Source organism: Danio rerio, chromosome 10 (genome assembly GCF_052040795.2).
Source record: "Danio rerio strain M-AB ecotype USA chromosome 10, GRCz13ab, whole genome shotgun sequence".
NCBI lineage: Eukaryota > Metazoa > Chordata > Actinopteri > Cypriniformes > Danionidae > Danio > Danio rerio.
This window is the reverse complement of record NC_141030.1, coordinates 12,485-34,275: the sequence shown is the minus strand read 5'-3', so window position 1 is coordinate 34,275 and position 21,791 is coordinate 12,485. Positions and strand designations below refer to the sequence as shown.

The following is a 21,791-nucleotide window of genomic DNA, read 5'->3' as shown; positions in this document are numbered from 1 at the left end:
AAGGATAGATGTACAAAACGATAATAAAATGAACAAATTAATTGTTTATTTAATAAAATAAAACTAATTAATTAATATAAATATATGAAATATTTGCCTATATTTATACAACCTTAGTAAAAGCACTCTGTCAGTTGGGTCTGAACGTTTCAAAGATTGTCCACAAGAGGGCAGCACGTCATTTGCTATGTTGTGATAGCTTCATAGAGATTTTACAATATATATATATATACACACATAATGTATCTTGCTGCATTTAAAACAAAACAAGGCTTTGACACCACTTGCTGTTTTTGTGATCAGTAATTGCAGTTGATGAGCTGTTGGAAAATGCAACAGCAGAAGTAAATAAATAAATAAATGCATCTTCATGTTAAATTAAAATCTTTTCTGCATTTTTCAGGATCAAAACAAACAACAACACTCAGAGCAACTCAATTCAAAGTCAAGATCACACGGTAATATTAATAAAATCAAAACCCAACTCCTGACAGTACATGGCGTTTTGTTTGTTTATCTTGTAAATATTTTTTCATTTTAGTGTGTGCGTGTTTTCTTTACATGTGACTTTAGTCGCAAATATAGCCAACATGCACATACAGACATACAAATCTAAAAAAAGTCTGCTACTGTGTAAAACTTTTATGTTATTTACAGGTGTGCAGAAAATTAGCATTATCGATCAGCTTCTGCTCAGGGGAAGTAGGGATCATCTGTGGCAGTGTAATTTGTCTCCACATATGCTCAATTCAAAGAAGCAATCCTCAAATCTTTTTTTCAGTTTTCATTTATTTTTATTTTTGCATGAGGAAACATCTCATCCTTCATCATAATGCCTGTGAGTGTCCAGTCAGCATGCATCATTTGATCAACGTTTCAAAATATATTTTCAAAAAGAAAATCTTTTCCACATTAGCTTCAACAGTACAAAAGGAAAATGCGTCTTTTGGTTTCTTTTTGCAACGTTTGAATCTAATTTAGGAAAAGCCATCATACTTCAGATTACAAAAACAATAAACATATAAATCAAATAATATACTAGTGAATACTAAAAAAAAGTTAATTCTAGTTATAAAACATACTACCACTGCTACTAATATATTTAAATATTAGTAGCACAATATGTTAATATACTAAAAGGTTGTACTTTTCCAAGCTCCCCTAGAATAAAGAAAGAAAGAGGGACGAAGAAGCCCTAATTAAAACACAGCTGATCCAAATAATTAAAAATAGTTAACAATTTGATTGGTGGCATCAGCTGTGTTCAATTTGGGCGGGAGCAAAACTGTGCAGAGCTGCGGCCTTCTATAAATTGAGTTTGAGACCCGAGCCAGAGATTAATGCTTTTAGAAGATGTGCTGATGGAGAAATACTGGTTGTCTGACTAATGCTGGTTCTCGCTTGTCTTCTTGCAGGAACTGAGGGACAGGCATGTGAGGCTGAAGTGCAAGAGATGGCTGCCACCTACGACCACCACCTATTCAGTTTTTCCTTAACTTCATGATGCAATGTCTGATCAGTCAAAAGGTGAGACCTCAACCACTTTACAATTAACACTCTTAATATGGCGGTCAATTGCTAAACACGAATGCCTGTTATTTCCATCAGACCTAAGAGGGATGCGTCCATGGTGAAGGTGGAAGGAGATGTGATGATGGGACTGTGTGTCAGAATTCTAGCTGAATTAAAAAAAAAAATACTAAATTATACACTAAATGAGGACTCAGAACCCCTGAAATGCTTCAACTACTGCCCCAATCACACCAAATGTACAAAACTGGTTGATGTAAACTTTTTTTTTTTTCTTTTCAGATTTTCCACTAAATTCTGAAGTCTTTCTAGTTCTCTTTTCTGCAAGAGACTTCCTACTACTGCAACTTTTATAAACTGTTATAATTTTTTAAAATTATGTTTGTGCCTTTTTTTTTTTTTTTTTTTTTTTTTTTTAAATCTCTCCCTCTCTCTCGAGATGCCTTCAACTTCAGGGGATGACACCATGCTTTAAAAGAGATAAAAAATGAGAAACAGCTTGACCGCTTCTTGAAGTCCTTTGATCTGAGAATACTGATCCTGACGATCTAGGCTGTACTTCATGATGGACAATCTGCTTGCTATTGGTGAGAACTGAACCCCTTTAAATCTTTTTTTTTTTTTTTTTTTTTACAAAACGGTACTTCTTGCTAAACAAATACCTGTTATTTCCACCAGACCCAAGTAACCTGGAGAGTGACTCATCCCTATTGAAGGCGGAAGGAGTTAGGCGAGCTGTGTGGACAGGACTGTGCCAGACAGGTACCTGAGACAAAAAAAAATTAAGATTTACATCAAAGAAAGGCACAGCAGGATTTTGCAGAACAGAACCTATGAGACTTCAGAATTTAGTTTAAAAAATTGTAAAAGGTTTACATGTTTTGTGTATTTGGTGTGATGTGTGTTGGGGTGTTCTGAGAGGCCTTGAGTTAAGTGTTGCATTCAGAACTGTTGCAAACTATTTATTTGTGTTGAATTTAAACAAATTAAATTTTAATAATGTTCCACTTTTGTTTTAAATTCAGCCTAAATTGTTTACAACCACTTGACGTAAAATAAAAAATTGTAAATCCATTGCATCTTTGAAATTTTTTTTATTTTTTTTTCCAGTGTAAGAATGAAACCTAATAAACATTTTATAATTGTTCTAAATGCTTTGTTTGTTCTCTTTATTTACTTTGTAAAAATCTCTCTATACTTTGAACACTGGGAAACTAGTCACTGTGAATGGTTTGGTTACCATGATTAACTGGGAACACTGTTGCCAGTTAAAGTGTCCAGTTAACGGAGCAGTCACCAACGGTCAACTGCTTGCCGTCACATACTGTAGTGTTAATACTCGCAGCATAATACTGCAAACACAATTGCATATCATATATACATGCATACAAGTTTTATTCACATTTATCATTACGCTTTTTCTATTAATGTTCCTGTGCACTGCTGAGACTGGAATTGAGTATTAAACTTTTGTTGCCAGAGTGGTGCATTGTGCAGTTTACAGGGACTGTCACACTTTCATGTTTATATTCAGGCAGAGAGTCTGGGCAAGTGTGTTAATGTCTAAATCATGGCTCACCAACCTTTTTTTATTTTTTTTTTATTATTTTTTTTTTTTTAGAATAAACCAACTGTTTAATAAAATAAAACAAATTACTTAATAAAAAATATATAAATGGTTACATATGTTTATACTATATTAGTAAAAGCACTCTGCCAATTGGGTCTGAACGTTTCAAAGATTGTCCACAAAACGGCAGCACATTTTGTATGTATATATTTAATTCATCTTCGTGAGGTTTTTCATAGTGTGTTTTTTTTCTTTTTTCTTTTTTCTATAACTATTGCATGCCATTGTCACACACACTGTATCTTGCTGCATTTAAAATAAAAACAAGGTCTTGACACTAGCTGTTTTTGTGATCAATCATACCAGTTGATGAGCTGTTGGAAAAAGCAACAGTAGAAATAAAAAAATGCATTTTCATGTTAAATTAAAACCTTTTCTGTATTTTGCAAACACAACTTTCAATTTTTTTTAATTTGTTTATGTTGATATATATATATATATATATATATATATATATACAGCCTAAGTGAATACTAACAAATGTTAATACTAGTAATTAAAATACATACTCCCACTGCTACTAATATATTTAAATAATAGTAGCATAATATATTAATGAACTTAAAAGTTGTACTTTTCCAAGCTCTACCAGGATGAGGAAAGAAAGAGGGACGAAGAAGCCCTAATTAAACACAGCTAATCCAAATAATTAAAAATGGTTAACAATTTGATTGGATTCATCAGCTGTGTTAAATTTGGGCGGGGGCAAAACTGTGCAGAGCTGCGGCCTTCTATAAATTGAGTTTGAGACCCGAGCCAGAGATGAATCCTTTTATAAGATGTGCTGGTGGTGATATACTGGTTGTCTGGCTTATGCTGGTTCTCGCTTGTCTTCTTGCAGGAACTGAGGGACAGGCATGTGACAGGAACAGTGAGGATGAAGTGCAAAAGATGGCTGCCACCTACGACCACCTATTAAAGTTTTGCTCAACTTCATGATGCAACATCTGATCAGTCAAAAGGTGAGACCTGAACCAATTTACACCCTAACACTGTCTCAAAATGGTGGTCAGTTGCTAAACACAAATACCTGTTATTTCCATCAGACCTAAGAGGGATGCATCCATGGTGAAGTCGGAAGGAGATGTGTGGACGAAGGACTGTGTGTGTTTGTCAGAAGTCTAGCTGAAAAAAACATAAAAATTCAATTATACACTAAATTAAGACTCAGAACCCCTGAAATGCATTAAAAAAAAACCATCACACCAAATATACAAAACAAGTTGACCTTATAAACTTTTTATATTTTCCACTAAATTCTAACGTCTTTCCAGTTCTCTATTCTGCAAGATACTTCCTACCAGCACAACAAAAACTGTTTCTGAAGGCAATCGCTTACTGCACCTTTAATAAACAATTATAATTCTTACAACAGGACACCAGGGTGCTACAGGAAGCAGCAGAGAACGCAATGGACGGATGTGGCAGAGCTGACCTTGCTTAAAACGCTTGTTGCGGACCAAGGGCAACAGCTGCAGGGACTGAGGGAGAGGCTGGAAAGGAACAGTGGGGCTGAAGTCCAGCCTTTTTTTTTTTTTTTTTTTTAAACTTCATGATGGACAATCTGCTTGTTACTGGTGAGAACTGAACCCCTCTTTACATATTAACATTTTTTTTTATTTTATTTTTTACAAAACTCTAGTAATCACAAAACAAATACCTGTTATTTCTACCAGAAGTAACCTGGAGAGAGTGACGCATCCCTATTGAAGGCGTAAGGAGTTCGATGGGCATGTGTGGACCGAGGACTGTGTGCCAGACAGGTACCTGAGACAAAGAAATGAAGATTTGCATCAAAGGCACAGCAGAATTTTGCAAAACAGGGAACGTACGAGACTGCAGAATTTGGTGAAAAAAAAATGGTAAAAGTTCTACTTGTTTTGTGTATTTGGTTTGATTGTGTGTTGGTGTTCTGAGGTGTCTTTAAAACAAAAAAAAAACATTTAAAGTGGTTCGAATTGAGAAAACGACAACCTGACGGTGTGATGTGTTTCAGGGGTTGTGAGGTTTTGAGTCTTTTTTTTTTTTTTTTTTTTTTTTTGTTGAATTTAAACAAACAAATTAAACTTTAATAATGTTCAACTTAATTTGTCTGTTTAAATTCAGTCTAAATTGTTTACAACCACTTAACGTAAAAATTTGTTAATCCAAGGAATCATCTTTGAATAATTTTTCAGTGTAAAAATGGAAATTAATAAATTTATACTCGTTCTGAATACTGTGTGTGTTCTTTTATTTTTTTTAAATCTCTCTCCCTCTCTCTCAATATACAATATCAAAATACAATAACCACAAATAAAGAGAAACTTATCAAAGACGCAATCATTAAGAAAAAAGATTAACATGAGCTTTAAGAAACCTATTATTCTTATAAATAGGCTTAAAAGACTCGATATTGTTCGAAATTTCAACAAGTATTAAATATAGGAATTGTTTTTGTAACTTATTTGAGTAAAGACATTTTCAGTGTAACACAAATGTACAACAAGATCGAGAGCAGACTCGAGAAATACAGATGTGTGTGTGTGTGTGTGTATATTACAGACAACTTTAAATCACGTTTAAATAAATAAAGATAATGTTATACCAGAGATGTTTAACCTGGGTCCAACCAATAGAAAGAGTGAAATAAAGTCTCTTCATTTATATGGCAGAATGTACAAACATTAGATATTATTTTCTCAACTGAATCGACAACCGGAAGGATCAATCCATTCGTCTACATTTAAGCTACGTACCTGTAGATCCGTAGATGAAGAGGCGCCCTCTGGTGTACCTAGGGTGATAATGGTCTGTGTTCGAACTGGCTAAAATCTGCAATGACGTTAGCCCTTTTGAACATTACAGGGGGTGCTAAACTGCGGTTTTCTCTGTGTTATTATCTATGATGTTTAACAGAGTAAATGAATGTTCACAGTATGTCAGATAAGGTTTTTTTCTTCTGCATATCTTATTTGTTTTATTTGGGCAGTAATAAAAGCAGTTTTAAATAAATAATATTTTAAAATTAATTTTAAGGTCACTAATTATCTCCTATGAGCAATATATATTTTTTCAATGGTCTCCAGAACAAACCATCGTTATACAATAACTTGAGTAATTACCCTGACCTGCCTAGTTACCCTAATTAACCTGGTGAAGAATTTACATGTCACTTTAAGCTATCTATCTATCTATCTATCTATCTATCTATCTATCTATCTATCTATCTATCTATCTATCTATCTGTCTATCTGTCTGTCTGTCTGTCTGTCTGTCTGTCTGTCTGTCTGTCTATCTATCTATCTATCATACACACATGACCCTTGACCTATAACCTAAACAACAAAAAACTGTCAATCGTGTCGTTGCACATATTATTCATATTTTATTTCCCACCTATAAGAAATAAATTGATACCATCTTTATATTTAATGTCAGCATAAAGGTTTGATTCAGTATTTGTCAGAAAGTGGCTCAGATGTGACAGTCTATGATTAAGAGGGTTTAGCATTGATAACTTGTCAGATGAGTCCCTCTGGTGGACAAAAAAAGGAACTGTGATGAAATTGAAGATCAATAATAAAATCCACGGATAGATGTACAAAACAATAATAAAATAAACAAAATACTTGTTAAATGAATAAAATAAAACACTTTAATTAATAAAAATACATAAATAGTTGCATATTGTTATTCAACATTAGTAAAAGCACTCTGCAAGTTGGGTCTGAACGTTTCAAAGTCTGTCCACAAGAGGGCAGCGCGTCTTTTGTTATGTTGTGATCGCTTTATAGAGATTTTACAATAATTATATAAAAAGACTTGATGGACAAACAGGCTGCCATAGAACTCCGCGGCATCTTTGAGTCTTAAATAAAAGGCACTCGTTCTTTGCTCTGAGGACTTATACCATAAGATGAAAAGTGCTACAGTTGATTGACTGTATTTAAAGGGCGCTTTAAAGCCCCGCCTTGTGACGGAACGCTGTCAATCAAACAGTTGCTGTTGTTTGCTTGAATTTGTTTGACGGTCTAATTCGACAACAAGGTAACTGACTATCGTTGTTCGCTCATATGACTGTTTTTAGTTTATATGCATGGCCACATAATGCATAATCAACGCGCGCGCGCGCTCGTGGACGCAATATTACAGTTTTTCTCAACCGCTTTGGTGCATTTCTCACAACACTAGTGCATGTCTGCACAACAGTTAACGCATTTCTCAAAACAATTAGTACAAACTGCAAAACCTACTTGATAACCTGCAAAAGCGCGTCACATGCTCAACATGGATAGTTGGTTCCTCAAAAGCAAGTATTCATTTCAATCAAAGTATCAGTGTCATCAAAATGAAATGTCCTGACACAATTGTTTATGAACAAGGTAGTCAAATGGCTTTGTCATGTTTTTATTATGACATTATACTCTGTACATTTTTTTAAATACAAAAAAACAAACAAAAAAAAAAGTCAGATTTTGGTGACACTTTCTGAAAGTGCTTAAGATAGCACTATATACTCTTTGCAGAGCAGAGAAAATAGTTTAAAGGACTGAGAAACTGCTACTATGATGTGTACAAATGACTAATTATTTTGAGAAATGCATTAACTGTAGTGCAAATGTAAATGGTGTTGTGAGAAATGCACCAAAGTGACTCGGATAATTTGTAAGTGTGTTTACCCTTGTGTACTATGGTTAGATGACATGTTTGAGCCAGATTTTTCACACTTTTTCAACTACATTATCTAAAAGCTCACTCAAAACAGAAAGAAGATAAAATAAAAAAAGCGAAGATGGGAAAAAAAATCTATCTATCTATCTATCTATCTATCTATCTATCTATCTATCTATCTATCTATCTATATATATATATATATATATATATATTTTTTTTTTTCCATCTTTGCAAGGTTTTTCATAGATGTGATTATTTTTTATGAATATATTGCATGCTATTCACACACACAAACTGCATTTAAAATAAAACAAGGTCTTGACACTTGCTGTTTTTGTGATCAGTAATACCAGTTGATGAGCTGTTGGAAAATGCAACAGTATAGGTAAATAAATAAATAAATAAATAAATAAATGCATCTTCATGTTAAATTAAAATCTTTTCTGTAATTTGCAGGATCAAAACAAACAACAACAACAGCACCACACACAGAGCAAGTCAGAACGAAGCAACCTTGACCTTGTTGTCATTCATGAGACCCACAGAAGCCTGAGAGAAGCAGCAGATGCCTTCACAAAAACAGACATTCCTGCTGCGCAGACCAAGCTGGCTGCTCTAAAGTCGATCATTGCAGACCAGAAGCAAAGAAGTTGAGCTGGATGGCCTCCTGGAGCCATTTTGACCTGAGCAATCAGATCCCATGGAGAGGGTGAATCAAAGGCAGCATATGTGGAGTGGAGAGTAAGCCTTATACAGATGAACCTGTTTGACAACCTAAGAATTTCTCAATCAAAGTCAAGATCCCTTGTTAATATTAATAACAAAATAAAAACTAAACTCCTGACAGTACATGGCATTTTGATTGTTTATCTCGTAAATATATGTATTTTTTATTTTAGTGTGTGTGTGTGTGTGTTTTCTTTACATGTGACTTTAGTCGCAAATATAGCCAACATGCACACAAAATACAAATCTAAAAAGTCACAAATGCAATCTGCTACTGTGTCAAAATTTGATGTTATTTACAGGTGTGCAGAAAATTAGCATTATCGATCAGATTCTGCTCAGGGGAAGTAGGGATCATCTGTGGCAGTGTAATTTGTCTCCACATATGCTCAATTCAAAGAAGCAATCCTCAAATCTTTTTTTCAGTTTTCATTTATTTTTATTTTTGCATGAGGAAACATCTCATCCTTCATCATAATGCCTGCGAGTGTCCAGTCAGCATGCATCATTTGATCAACGTTTCAAAATATATTTTCAAAAAGAAAATCTTTTCCACATTAGCTTCAACAGTACAAAAGGAAAATGCGTCTTTTGGTTTCTTTTTGCACCGTTTGAATCTAATTTAGAAAAAAACCATCATACTTCAGATTACAAAAACAAACAGCAACACAATTTTCATTTCTTTTATAGTACTTTATTTTGTTATATACAGCCCAAGTGAACACTAACAAAGGTTAATACTAGTAATACTAAAAAAAAAAATACTACCACTGCTACTGATATATTTAAATAATAGTAGCATATGTTAATATAATAAAGATTAACTTTTCCAAGCTCTCCCAGGATGCCGAAAGAAAGAGAGACAAAGAAGACCTAATTAAAACACTAACGCTAATCCAAATAATTAAAACTAATTAACAATTTGATTAGTGGCATCAGCTGTGTTAGATTAGGGTGGGAGCAAAACTGTGCGGAGCTGCGGCCCTCTATAAATGGAGTTTGAGACCCGAGCCAGAGACGGATCCTTTTAGAAGATGTGCTGATGGAGATATACTGGTTGTCTGGCTTATGCTGGTTCTCGCTTATCTTCTTGCAGGAACTGAGGGACAGGCCGAACTCCAAGAGATGACCGCTGGTGCAATCGCTTGAGAGAGAGAGAAGGAGCAGCCTGAGAGCCTCTAAGTCGTTTTGGCCCGAGGAGACAGATCCTGAGGAAAGAATGACAGTGTTAGCAAGTCTTTTAACTTCAGAGGTAAAACTTGAACACCTTATCACGGTCTCAAAATGGTAGTCAATTGCATGTCAGAAAAAACGAATACCTGCTATTTCCATCAGCCAGAAAAAAAACTTGAAGTGTGGTATGTTGTCCCTTTTGAAGGTAGCTCGAGTTGCCAGTGGCATGTGGTTGTGTCAGGACCACAGGAGCCCAAAGAAACAAGGTACCTGGAAAAATAAAAGGTCAAGGCACAGCAAATTATTGGTGGAAAGATAAAATGGACGCGTTACAAAATTTGTTGGGGGTTAAAAGTAGGTTTACCTGACGGTAGAGCTATGTTGTTTGCAAGGCAAAGTGTTTTCTTTGTCGGTTCTTTTCTTCTCATGTGAAAGGTTTTGAAGGGATGCAACTGTACTATTAAGGTGATGCAACTTGATAAACATTTATGATTGTCTTTAAACTTTTCTGACTTCAACTGTATATAAACATGTGTACACACACACACACAAATGTATAGGTCTCAAACAACATTTAATAGTGTTTATTTCCAAGTTGCAGGGAGAAGCTAGATGAAAGACGACATGCCTTTTTTTCCTTAATGGCGACGGAGCGGAACATTAAAAGGTGAGTAAGCCCTGTGTAAGATTTTCAAAAGAAGTCAGATTGCATGATACTGAAAATAAAACGCCTCATATCTCTTTTAGACAGGACCAACATTAAAATGAATGCGACGAGAATAATCCAACAGGGTGTTTCCAGAGGCAGTTTGGCAGATGAACTGGAGTCCCCGTGGAATAAAACACAGTTGAGCAATACATAGTGGGAAAAAAAAAAAAAATTTGTGTGAAAAAAACCCGCAAGAGTAAGGCTGAAGAAAATTCAGACAGACATACTGATTATAATTAAAAAGATGTAAGTGTTAAGTTGCTCCAACCCTAATCAAACATGGCAGATCAAAAAAAAAAATAAAATAAATAAATAAATGGTTAACACTGATTACTTGCATCAGCTGTGTTAGATTAGGGCTGGAGCAAAACTGCAGAGCTGCAGCCCTCGTCGAGTTTGAGACCACAAAGTTAGCCTAAGATGTGCTGATGAGTTGTGTTTGGAGGCCAGTTATCTGGCCTATAGTGGTTCTTGCTTATCTCGTGTTCTCTCTGGCCAGTACCAGAATCAAAACATCCTGTAAAAGTTCTCAATAAAACTGTCTGTGTTGTGTTTTTCCATGACAAGATGGACACTTGAGAGAACTGGTGGCCCCTCTGAAAACCGCTCGTCGCAAACCAGGCTGGAAGGTAACAGTGATGCCAACGTGCAAGAGACTAGTGAGAGACAGCTTGACCGCTTCCTAAATCCATTTTGGCCTGAGGACTGAATGACCGAGGGATGCAGCGAGCCATTAACTTCATGATGGAAGACCTGAGGAGGTGAAAGGTGAGTCCTGAACACTATTTACACATTAACACACAGTTTCATAATAAAACACTAACAATAATAGAAACAAAAACCTGTTATTTCTGTCAGCCGGACAAACCTGGAGTGTGATGTGGCGTTAATGTAGGAGGGGTTGCCAGAGGTAACCTGAGGACTGCCTTTTTGTGAAGCGACCTGGAAAAAAAGTGAATAATTGGTGAGAAGAGAAATTGACACGTTACCACATCTAGTGGGGGGGGATGATTATCATAAATGTCTATCAAGTCTCATCATCTTAATGGTGCAGTTGTTGGTAATCTTTAAACTCTTTTGATATTTTAAAGCAAACAAATACATGCGTGCGTACTTGCGTATACATGAAAGGTCTCAAACTCGATGTTGGAAGGGCCACAGCTTTGAACAGTTTAGCTGCAACACACCCCTGCGTAATCCTCTTAAGCACCTCCATTAATTGGATCAGGTGTCTTTAATTATGATTGGAGAGTGTGCAGCAACATCCTCCAGGAATTACATCATTCCTTTCAATATGTGATTATTCATTTAGACTTTTTTTGTTTGCAGGGAGAGCTCTGATGGGCCCTCAAATTTTTAGATGGTTACTGCACTCGCTTTTCCATATATGGTCTGTTCCACTTTCGCGTACTCGTTTGGTACGACAGCATTTAAATTATTTATTCATTTGTTTCGTGTGTGTGCAAGTGAAATATTAATTGGGACTTGGACCGAGTTTAACGTGAGATTTGCTAAAAGAATACTGGAGAAGGACATTTGACACCCAAGTTTTGCAGAGGGGAATGTGAAACGTATGGTAAGTGCAAATTTAACCAATTGACACGTTTGACTAATGTTAATTTAATGGTTAATAATTTTTTTGTTTTTCACTCAAACCTGAATTTTTTTTTATTTTTTATTCTTGTTAGAATCGATCAAATACATAAATCAGTCAATTAAGTTTTAGTTTCCATCTATATTGATTGTTGTTGAATAATATTAATCCTTAGTCAGTAGGCCTATGCCGAAAACTTGCATATTTGCTCAACTTTCAGCTTGTCACATAGATCAATTATAATGGTAATGTACAGTTGTGTTGGTTAGGGTTACTATTTGATTACTGAATGCCTTGGTTCATTTCTGATTGTATGTGTTCCCAGTTTAATTTCTCATAAAATTGTAAAGCCATGAGAAAAAATGTAGACTATGTATTAACTACTTGTCACCTTTTCACTAATTCCATTTTCTTATTTTATTCAGGACCATGACTAAACAACCGGGGAAAGTGCTTCACAGTGGAGAGGACTAAGATGGAATTTAAATTTTTTTTATTTTTATTTTTTTTCTTGAAGGCAACGAGCATGTATGGCAACACGTGTAGGCATTTCATTTCTAGCCTGTACAAGTGTCTATTTTCATGTTACTAGTGTTTTTTTATTTTTTTATTTTAGATACTAGTATCTTTTGAGTACCAGTGCTCATTCTTTCGATACCCAACCCTTGTACTAGTAACATAAAAATAGATACTAGTATGGGTTCTAGATGTCAAAAAGGCTTGCCATGATGTTTTAATCTTGTTTGTTAATCTAATTCTACATGCATCTGCTTCAAGAGCATTAAAAATAAAACGTTAACATTGAAAAACTTGTGTGTGGTTTTTTTTTTTTTTTTTTTTTTTTTTGTATAGTGCATCTTTTAATTGGTATCATGAACTCATGATTTTTTTTATTAAAGGGGAATGAACTTTTCTGGATGTTGTAAGTGACCTTTTGACCTAGATCAATAATACAATCCGAAGACGGATGTATAAACAAGTACTAAAATAATTAATAAAATAAAACAAATACCTGTATGTCATGATCCCACCTGCTGTTGCCGCTTGCAGGTTAATAGAGGTTCTAAAATAAATACTAAATGTAAGATACAGCCCTCTCTATAGATATATAGGCTGCCATACAACTCCAATCTATCTGTCTCAAATAAAATGTTGTTAACCCTTGTGTACTGTGGTTAGGTCAGATTTTACAGCCATATTTTGTAATTTCTTGTACTACATTATCTAAAAGCTCACTCAAAAAAAGAAAGGAGATAAGGAAAGGAAAATAAGACCATGACACTTGTACACTGCTTTCCTTTTGTTTGTTTGTTTATTTAAAAAAAAAAAAAATTCATCTTCGTTTGGCTTTTCATACATGAGATTTTTGTTACACACACATACTATATACACACATTTTGTCAGCATTTAAAAAAAAAAAAACAGAAAAGGAGATCAGTATTAACAGTTGATGAGCTGTTGAAAAATGCAACAGCAAAAAAAAAATAATAATAATTGTGCATCTGCCTGTTAAATTAAAATTCTTCTGTACTTTGCAGGAACAAAACAACAACAACAACGCACACATTGATCAACTCAGAACGAAGCAACCTTGTTGTCACTCGGGTAACTCTCCCACCAAAAGCTTACTGTCAGCCGGGTGATCCTAATAAAGGATGCCCACAGAAGCCTCAGAGAATCAGCATATGCCTTCACGAAAACAAACATTGCTCCTGTGCAACCTAAGATTTTCTCGATCAAAGTCAAGATCACATGGTACTACAAAATGAAACTTCTGATATTTCTTGCAGACTGGAAAAACCTTGAGAGAATCATCAATGAAGGAGGTTCTGGGAGAACTGGACTCTTGAGGGAATGAAATACAGTGTCCAACAGTACGTCACGGAGAAAATGAAAAGCTATGTAAGTAAAAAACATTTTCTCCTTTTACTGTGTGTTTTTTTTTTTTTTTTTTAGTTTTTACATGTGACTTCAGTTGCAAATACAATGCATGCCATTCTTGCACATGCACACACAAATATAGTCTTTCATGTGTGCACTTTTGTTAATAAATTGTGTGTTATTAAACCGCTACCGTGTCTACATTTGATGTTCCTTGCAGGTGTTCACGTTACTTCAGTGTGCATGTGGAGAAAATGAAAAATTTTCCCAAAACTTTTCTCCACATGCTCAATTCAACCAAGCGATCCTCAACTCTATTATTATTATTGTTTATAGTTTTTCTGTTTTGTTTTTTTGCACAAGGAGAACATCTCATCCTTTAACACGATGCCTGCGAGTGCCTAGTCAGCGTGCGGCATTTGATCAACATTTCATCTTTACATCGGCGTGAAAATCCACGGTAACAGGAACAAGATAAGGGTAAATACTAGTCATGATAACAAAAAAAGCACACACACACACACACACACACACAAAAAAAAAAAAACCCCAATACTAAACTATTCAAAAAGGGCTTCTTCCCGATGCAAGAAGCATGTTCGGTGTGATCGGCCCCTAATTTCATACATCAAATCTACTCTATCTCACGTCTTTGGGTCGACGCCTCACGCACGCTGAATTGAGATCCATTTCATTTTGAGCAAAATGAGCACCGCTCTTCTTTTCGTTTAGACAGCTTTGTTTGTTAAGTTTGGATATCTTGGGTCTGGAAACTGTCATCAACAATCGTCACCACCAACGAGATTGTCCAACATTGATCACTGAGCTATCTGCAATCTGACGCCTCACCATAACACACATGCAGTATATCATAATGCATTGGCACACAATGAGGAAGATACAAACACAAACGGCACTTTTGAAAGTCAAATCCCAAAACCAGCTAGAATATGCAACCAGCAAATCTCCATCGTGCATTTGTCTAGTTAGAACCTTATCCTTCTCATCGAGACCTCGTTGAGCCTTAACAATATGTTTGTCTTTCCTTTGCATCAAGGACATCAGTAAATCATCCAGTTTTGGTATTTCAAAGTCAAACTCGGGTATGTCCTCCAGGTAGCCCAGTTGCTCTTCAGGCTTTACTAACATTGCCTGTTGGGTGGTGTTTACGTATGGAAAATGATAACTTCCTATGGACCATGTTGATTTAGGGCTCATACAGAAGGAAGTATTATCGACGGGACAAACTGTCTGGTTGTTATCTACAAAGACAGAAAATTGACTCACGGTCGTGGTAATGCACGTTTTCTTGTCTGAAACTATGACTCTAATGAAATTGTCGTGGACGTGAGTTAAGTTGATTTCACACGATTCATAGTTTGCCTGAGGTGTTCCGCACAATTGCTGTTTTTCCAAAGCATCCTGCTCGCAGACAAATCCGAACGCGGTTTTGTCGCAAAGTTCCGTTTTTAATCCCCGCCATTCTCCCGATGGCAACTGAGTGACAAATCTCGGCAAATTGCTTATTTCCTTCAGAACGTTACCCTGCAGTATTCCCAGATTTTCCACGCTTAGAATTTTTTCAAACACATTTTCCTTTTGGAAAAGTGGTATGGAAACTGTCAAGAGCATAGCATACATCTGTCTCATAAAACAACCCAATGTCTTTAAACTATTCCCAGCGGAACAGGCCCAAGAAGTGTCGTTAGGATTACCGACCACAGTCTCGTTCCACCATCTCAAAATCTGAATGGGTGGGATTTTGTTGGTAGACTTTGATGGTTCGCCCCCACGAGGCGAGAAAGGTAGATGGACACCTTCCATCAAAGGACCGTAATCTAGGGGACTGTAAAATCCAGCAGGAAGAGGGTGCGAAGAAATTCTAGCCATTTGTACGATGTAGCTGTAAGGGATGGGTAGTTTGCATTTACCCAGTCTGTCCATGAAGTGTTTTAAGTTGTCCGAAGATAGATCGAAGCAGTCTTTCAATCCAAACCATTTCATTATGACTTCCTCCGTGAAAAGGGTAGATGGAACTATGCCGGCCAACACATCTTGCAATATATGGGTTATTTCCTGGTGTTTGATGGAGGCAAACTGAGCACAGTACACTTGTTTCTGCATGGCGTTGAAGGCTTTTTTGGTTCGTTGAGCGATAATGGAGAGGGCAGATGCAATCTTGTGGATATCTTGCACGGTTTCCTTTTCTTCACTCAGTCCCTCTTGTAGATATGCATCCGTCTGCAGAACCTGTTGCCCAATAAGAGCTTTAAGTCTGAGTTCATTTTGTTGAAGTTCTGTGGTGCTGATCCAGTTCGATATGCCTAAACCCGTTCCGGTGGCTCCCAGGACGGTGTCGAAAAATCCCAACAGTTTCCGTCCAGACGAGCTTCTCTCTAAGCGGTTAGTTAGGGGTTCTCTTGACGGCTCTCTTGCGGGTGAGTTGGTAGCTACGGCTCCATGGTACCTCAGGAACGCTGTCGTCAGTAGATCTTTGTACATTTCCGTCACGCTTTCTCTTTGACATCGCTCATCCATATCTGGAGACCAGGCTGTCAGATTTACGAGGACTGGAACATGGATCCATTGAATGTTGTTTACCAGGATGCCTTGATACGGTTTCATCACTATGCCAGAGGGAGGTGCTGGCTGCAGTTCTGGACATTCTTGCATAGTCACCGTCGTCGGCAGAACCACTGTGAGGATCCATTGCCACATCTCTTGGGGCTTCGGAAGCCTGCCACACAAATGCAAAATGAATTAATTGTTTCCCCCCTCCCCCCCTGGTCACACATAGCACGTCAAACCAAACGCACATGAACGGCAAGTAAAAAAAAAATAAATAAAAATGAATAGCCTATTTAATGCGTTTAAAGATTGCAAACTAGACGGCTAATCTAAGTGAATGTATTTAGTGACAGGTTTATTTATTTTTTTCACTGTTGTTATTATTACATGATTCTACACTGTTTTGCATCCGCCTAATTTAACCAAACATCCGCGATCGATGTAGTGGAAAATTTTCTCTCGTTACTCGCTTCGTTCTCTGCGCCCGTGAACTGTCAGCACCTCCGCGCTGCATACCCACAGAGACGTGCTTTTTTTGGGTCCACTTGGAGAGGAAGAAATCAACGGCCTAACCTGGCCGCAAAATATTTGTAAATATGATTATTGATGAATATTTTTAGAGATATTCTGCTTTTGTTACCTGTTCTCTCATTTATTTCTCATCTGCTGGATGTTTCATTAATTGGATGGCGTCCATGAGGCTATGATACATAGGCTATTTTATATACATATCTAAAATGCTTTTGCATTTAAGTTTGCTTTGAACTTGTCGGCAGTGCACATTGCTCATGAATAAGATAAAGTGGGTGTCTTTTCTAACATTTTTTTTTTCTTTTTCACCTTAACCCATTAAAAATGAACGGTGTATAACATTGTCCAAATGAATGAAATCATTGTAAAAAAAATTGAATAGGTTTTGTTTGTGGCATACGTAAATAACCATTTATGCGATGCGATTTTTAATGTAAACACAATAATGTTTTTTTTTTTTGTAATTAAAAAAAAAAAAAAAAAACATTGTTTCGATTCGATGATTCATTCATTTGCTATAACGTTATTGACATTTCATTTTTCATTGGGGGATTATCTGAGTAAAGGATTGTTTAAGAAGCACCAGAATCCTCTTACCAATCATTTCAACAGCAATTCTATCAATTGGCCTGCTACATGTGACGTGGGCGCCTCTGATATCTAGGCTTCAAATGACTCCATGAAAGAGCGCAGTTCCTCATTCTCCCGGCTCAGTCTGTCAACTTGGGCTTGAAGTTGGCTTTTGGACTGTTTTCTCCTGCTGTAAGATTTACGCGCCCTCGAGTTGCGCCCCTCTTTTTCACACGAATAGAGTGCTGGAAGACTTTCGGGATTATAAGGAGGTGGTCTCTCTTCTCTCTCTTCATTAGCATAATCGTCTCTTTTCCATGTGACTCTGCCACCAGAGCTGTGATAGGGCTTTCTGTCATGTACTACAGACACATGATATGACTTTTTCATATAACTATTGTAAGACTGTGTCATTTCAGCCATAATGTCCCCGAAATCAGATTGCGGCGTGCTTCCGGCATTTAGGGTGAGTGGAGCGCACTTGCTAACGAAGGCAGACTTGAAACTGATTTCGTTTTGCGTCATGTTAGGATTGCCGCTGAACGTCCTAAATGCCTTTAGCAGTCTTTCTGCGAACAAAGCTGGATGCTCTCCTTTTCTCCTTTGCACTTCAGATATTTTATCCCTGTTTACTGACACGACGCCTAACACTTCAAGCAGTGCCTGTTTCCTTTCTGACTTGTTGGCCGTTTTATCTTGTACTCTCTGGGTCAAAGCTTCAGACAAAGCATCGGGCAAGCACATTCTTAACAACGTGCATGCATCAGCATCTGTGAGTCTGTAGACCTCACCGCATTCCTCTAATTTCTTTAGAAAATCTAGTGGATCTCGTTTAACAGGATCAAATTTTCCAATACTGTTCATCGCCGCCTGTAGTTCCTCTGCAGCGACCCCTCTAACCGCGGCAGGGTTCATGGGTTCTTCTGCTCGTCCACGGGCATTTGTAGGCGCATGGACTGGCACCTGGGGGAATCTAGCTGTGTATTCGGGATACAGAGAGCAAAATGACTCTGAATCACTTTCACAGCTCTCATCTTCCCGCAAGTCTAGCCCGTTAAACTGCATTAACCCCGACTGTGTTCCGCTGTCGTGTAGGTTAGGCGGGCTGTTCTTTATCATAAAATGACAAGCAGCCTTTGCTTCCTCCAAATCACTCAATAGCGATTCTACAGAGGACCTTAGCATGTCATTGCTCGTCTGTAGACGAGTGATGTCATTTTGCATCCTAATCTTTTCTTCTTTCCATATTGTTTCACTTGCATAGTGATTTTTTGTAGCTATTACCCCCAGACTGAGTTGCCCATTTTCAGTCTCTAGTTCCTCTACTCTCCTTCTTGTGACTTTGTATGACGCAAGCAGAGCTTGCAGTGCGTTAGCAATTTTGGCTTTTTTCTTTTTAGGCATGTTTGGGTAATTTTCAAACTGAGAGATTGCCCATTCATATGGTTTCTCTGTCATCTTTTCTATGCCATCAAACATACCCCGAGTGCCATGCTTCGCGATGTATTTGACAACCAGATCTTCCATTTTCAAAATCTTATCAAACGACTTATGCCAATTCAAAGCGTGTGCGATCGGCCTGTTTTAAAGCAGTTGAGGTCGGGTATAGGCTCAGTACTTTGGGTAATTGACGGTGCGACGGACAGAATTATTTCAGTTACCTAAGAAACTTGTTTCATGACGCCTCCTACTAATACCGAACAAACTGTACGTCCTCTAACCTTAATATTTATTTTCTAGTTGTTGTTTTTTTGTTTGTTTGTTTTTTTCAACTGATTAAAATCAGCGAAAAAAAGGAAAGGAGCCGCTTTGCTTACCTCGTTTGTTTTAGAAAAAAAGGTCACGCTGGAAGGCTCGTCGGTCTTGAAGAAAAAAATTATGAGACTAAAAATGTTAGCTCCGGACAGACAGAGAGGCAGCTCCAAGGTACACACAGCCCTTCAGACGCAGCACTTGGAATGGATCTCCAAGAACCTCTGTTAAAGCTTTTTATACCCAACAAGACAACATGCTGATGAGGCTTCTTCTTGAATGTAAAACATGTCCAACAATGAAAGTGGTAATCTTCCTTTCTCAAGATCGTTGATCATTCGAGTGAGAGCAGCAACTGTTCAAAGTTGACGAGATTAAGCAGAATTTCTTTTGTTTAGCAAACGGCTCACCTTCCTCTGAGAGTTTCCAAGAACTGAGGCGTGACACTTACAGATATTATAACGAAGCTCTTTGTTTAAGAAGGAGAATTTATTTCACACACATTTTGAAACTAAGTTACAAAGTTTCTGATACATAAAAGTAATTTATAATTTTCATTCTTTAAATAATACGTTGCAATAGTATTGTATGTTTTCAAAACTGACAACGACTACCATAATAATATTTTCTCCTTTTGCAGTTCTTGAGACAAGAGTATCAGACAAATTGCATCACACTGAAGATTATTTATTATTTTAAAATTCAGCTTTACCCCCACAGTAATAAATTATTTTTTATTATTAATTTTAACTATTAATTATTTTAAACTACAATCAATAATAATAAAAAAAACTGTTATAAAATGTTTTGAAAAAATAACATGCTTTAAAGGGCTGTTTTGTATGCACTGATTGGGATGTATTCAATAAGGAGAATTTAGATGAAACAAGTGAATCAGTGACTGACTATGTACATTTTTTGCACAAATAGTATAATCACTAAAAAACAAGTTATAATCTACCCGAATGAAAAAGTGCATATCACAAAAGAAATTAAGAACTGCATTAATTGGGAAAAAAAGTTGCATTTAAAAAGCATGAACGGGCTGAATTAAAATTTTTGCAGAAGTATTTAAATCTTTTGCTCACAGGTGCCAGAATAAAACAAACAATATATATTTATTTATTTATTTAGAAAATAACTTTTATCAAGCCAATACCAGAGGACTTTGGAGCTCAATCAAAAATATAGCAAATATGCAACCAGCTAGAAAGATAGTATCCAAAACTGATGATAAACAAAAAGCAGAGGACCTAAATAGTTTTTTTCTTAAGGTATGACACTCACAGTAGAAATCCAGAAAGTGGAAAAGAAATAAACTCATTTATTAGTAATGAATCAAGAGAAAGCAATTTGCTGATTGACTGTGATCATATTATTTAAACAGATATGTCCAAAAATATTTCCCAACAGGGAAAACCAGCAACAATCAAGAATGCGTGATTATTTGCGGTTATGGCCACCAACATGATGGCTGGGTAGCAAATTTGAACAACAGGTTTAAGGAAAATTCTTACACTGTTTTTACTTTTATTTTTTTATTAAATTGATAATTTTCAAATTTCTTACATTTGATTAGGTTATACCAACGTACTGTAGGACTTACAAATGCAATGAAATTATTTACACTGCAAAGTTAGAAGTCAACTAAATGCTCAATCTTTACATGTAATGTAACATCAAAATGTTTTTGATGCTTTTATCCAATTGGGCAAGTAAACCCTTTTACCTTCAAAAATAGGAATAATAAAACAAAAAATCTGAAAAGGTGTGTTACTTTGTCAATTTTATTTTGGTGCATCATTTCTGAATTTACAAGTATTATTTCCTTTCACAGTTTTCTAGGACGATGGTCATAGGCTCAGATGAAAGGGAGTCCTCCAAGGCGGCGGATGTTCTAAATGACTTAAATTCATGGACAATGTGAGCCTTGTCTAAAGACACTGAACACTTGAATGCTGAAATTGCCATACAACGAGGTAATAAACATACACATGGAGTCCTGCTTTTTGCTGTTCTCAACATCACCACATTCCTCCAAGACTGATGGAATTCTTGATTTATGCTTTTCTCTTTAATAAATCGAATGACAATAGTCATGTTCGCTGAGTCTAGCTAGACCATTTTTACATTCTAAAATGTTTTACTTATGAGGTCATTTTTATGAAGTGCTGATTTTGGATGTTTAAACACTCACGAGAAATGTGTATGTTCTTTAGAAATGTGTTTTTGAATGTGCCCTTCATTTTTTACAAGAGCTGCAGGCCTGTTTGTTTCCGAATCCCTGTTTACTTGTTTGAAGTGTAATGTAGTCAATGCAGAAAATAACAGAGGGAAACGATTATACAAATACAAATTCATGTAATGCTAACTTTTCTTTCTCTGACATTTATTTATGTTACCCGTTTCAATTTCAGTGCCTATAGTTTTCGTCTTTTGTAATAAATTGCTGAATACAATGTTAAAAAACA

The 21,791-nt window shown here is 36.3% G+C and overlaps 5 long non-coding RNA genes across 8 annotated transcripts in view; 2 read left to right on the top strand and 3 right to left on the bottom strand.

Annotated features, from left to right (window-relative positions):
• Nucleotides 1-4,288, bottom strand: part of LOC141376273 (uncharacterized) — a 12,770-nt gene extending 8,482 nt beyond the window's left edge. Inside the window, exons 1-2 of the long non-coding RNA XR_015500621.1 lie at nucleotides 4,191-4,288; nucleotides 2,193-2,296 (exon numbers count right to left, since the gene is read on the bottom strand). This is a non-coding gene — a long non-coding RNA (uncharacterized LOC141376273). The remainder of the gene's footprint in view (nucleotides 1-2,192; nucleotides 2,297-4,190) is intronic.
• On the top strand, nucleotides 1,336-1,999 carry LOC147834947 (uncharacterized). The gene is made up of 2 exons (XR_015500614.1): nucleotides 1,336-1,527; nucleotides 1,609-1,999. It is a non-coding gene; the product is annotated as an uncharacterized LOC147834947 (long non-coding RNA).
• On the top strand, nucleotides 3,922-21,791 carry LOC141376272 (uncharacterized). 3 transcript variants are annotated; one of them, XR_015500610.1, is made up of 14 exons: nucleotides 3,922-4,122; nucleotides 4,207-4,737; nucleotides 4,837-5,022; nucleotides 8,273-8,557; nucleotides 9,639-9,794; nucleotides 9,921-9,981; nucleotides 10,311-10,382; nucleotides 10,463-10,562; nucleotides 10,992-11,192; nucleotides 11,283-11,388; nucleotides 13,557-13,623; nucleotides 13,809-13,920; nucleotides 14,263-14,379; nucleotides 21,158-21,791. It is a non-coding gene; the product is annotated as an uncharacterized LOC141376272 (long non-coding RNA). The 3 variants fall into 3 exon arrangements; XR_015500611.1 differs by lacking the exon at nucleotides 13,557-13,623; XR_015500612.1 differs by lacking the exons at nucleotides 13,557-13,623; nucleotides 13,809-13,920; nucleotides 14,263-14,379; nucleotides 21,158-21,791 and adding an exon at nucleotides 12,444-12,812 and having other exon boundaries at nucleotides 11,283-12,000.
• LOC147834946 (uncharacterized) lies at nucleotides 10,763-11,604 on the bottom strand. Of its 2 annotated transcripts, none has more exons than XR_015500623.1 (3): nucleotides 11,539-11,604; nucleotides 11,267-11,366; nucleotides 10,763-11,177 (listed from the first exon to the last, which is right to left on the bottom strand). It is a non-coding gene; the product is annotated as an uncharacterized LOC147834946 (long non-coding RNA). The 2 variants fall into 2 exon arrangements; XR_015500622.1 differs by having other exon boundaries at nucleotides 11,293-11,366; nucleotides 11,539-11,589.
• Nucleotides 13,312-19,533, bottom strand: LOC141376271 (uncharacterized). The gene is made up of 2 exons (XR_015500613.1): nucleotides 19,386-19,533; nucleotides 13,312-16,636 (listed from the first exon to the last, which is right to left on the bottom strand). It is a non-coding gene; the product is annotated as an uncharacterized LOC141376271 (long non-coding RNA).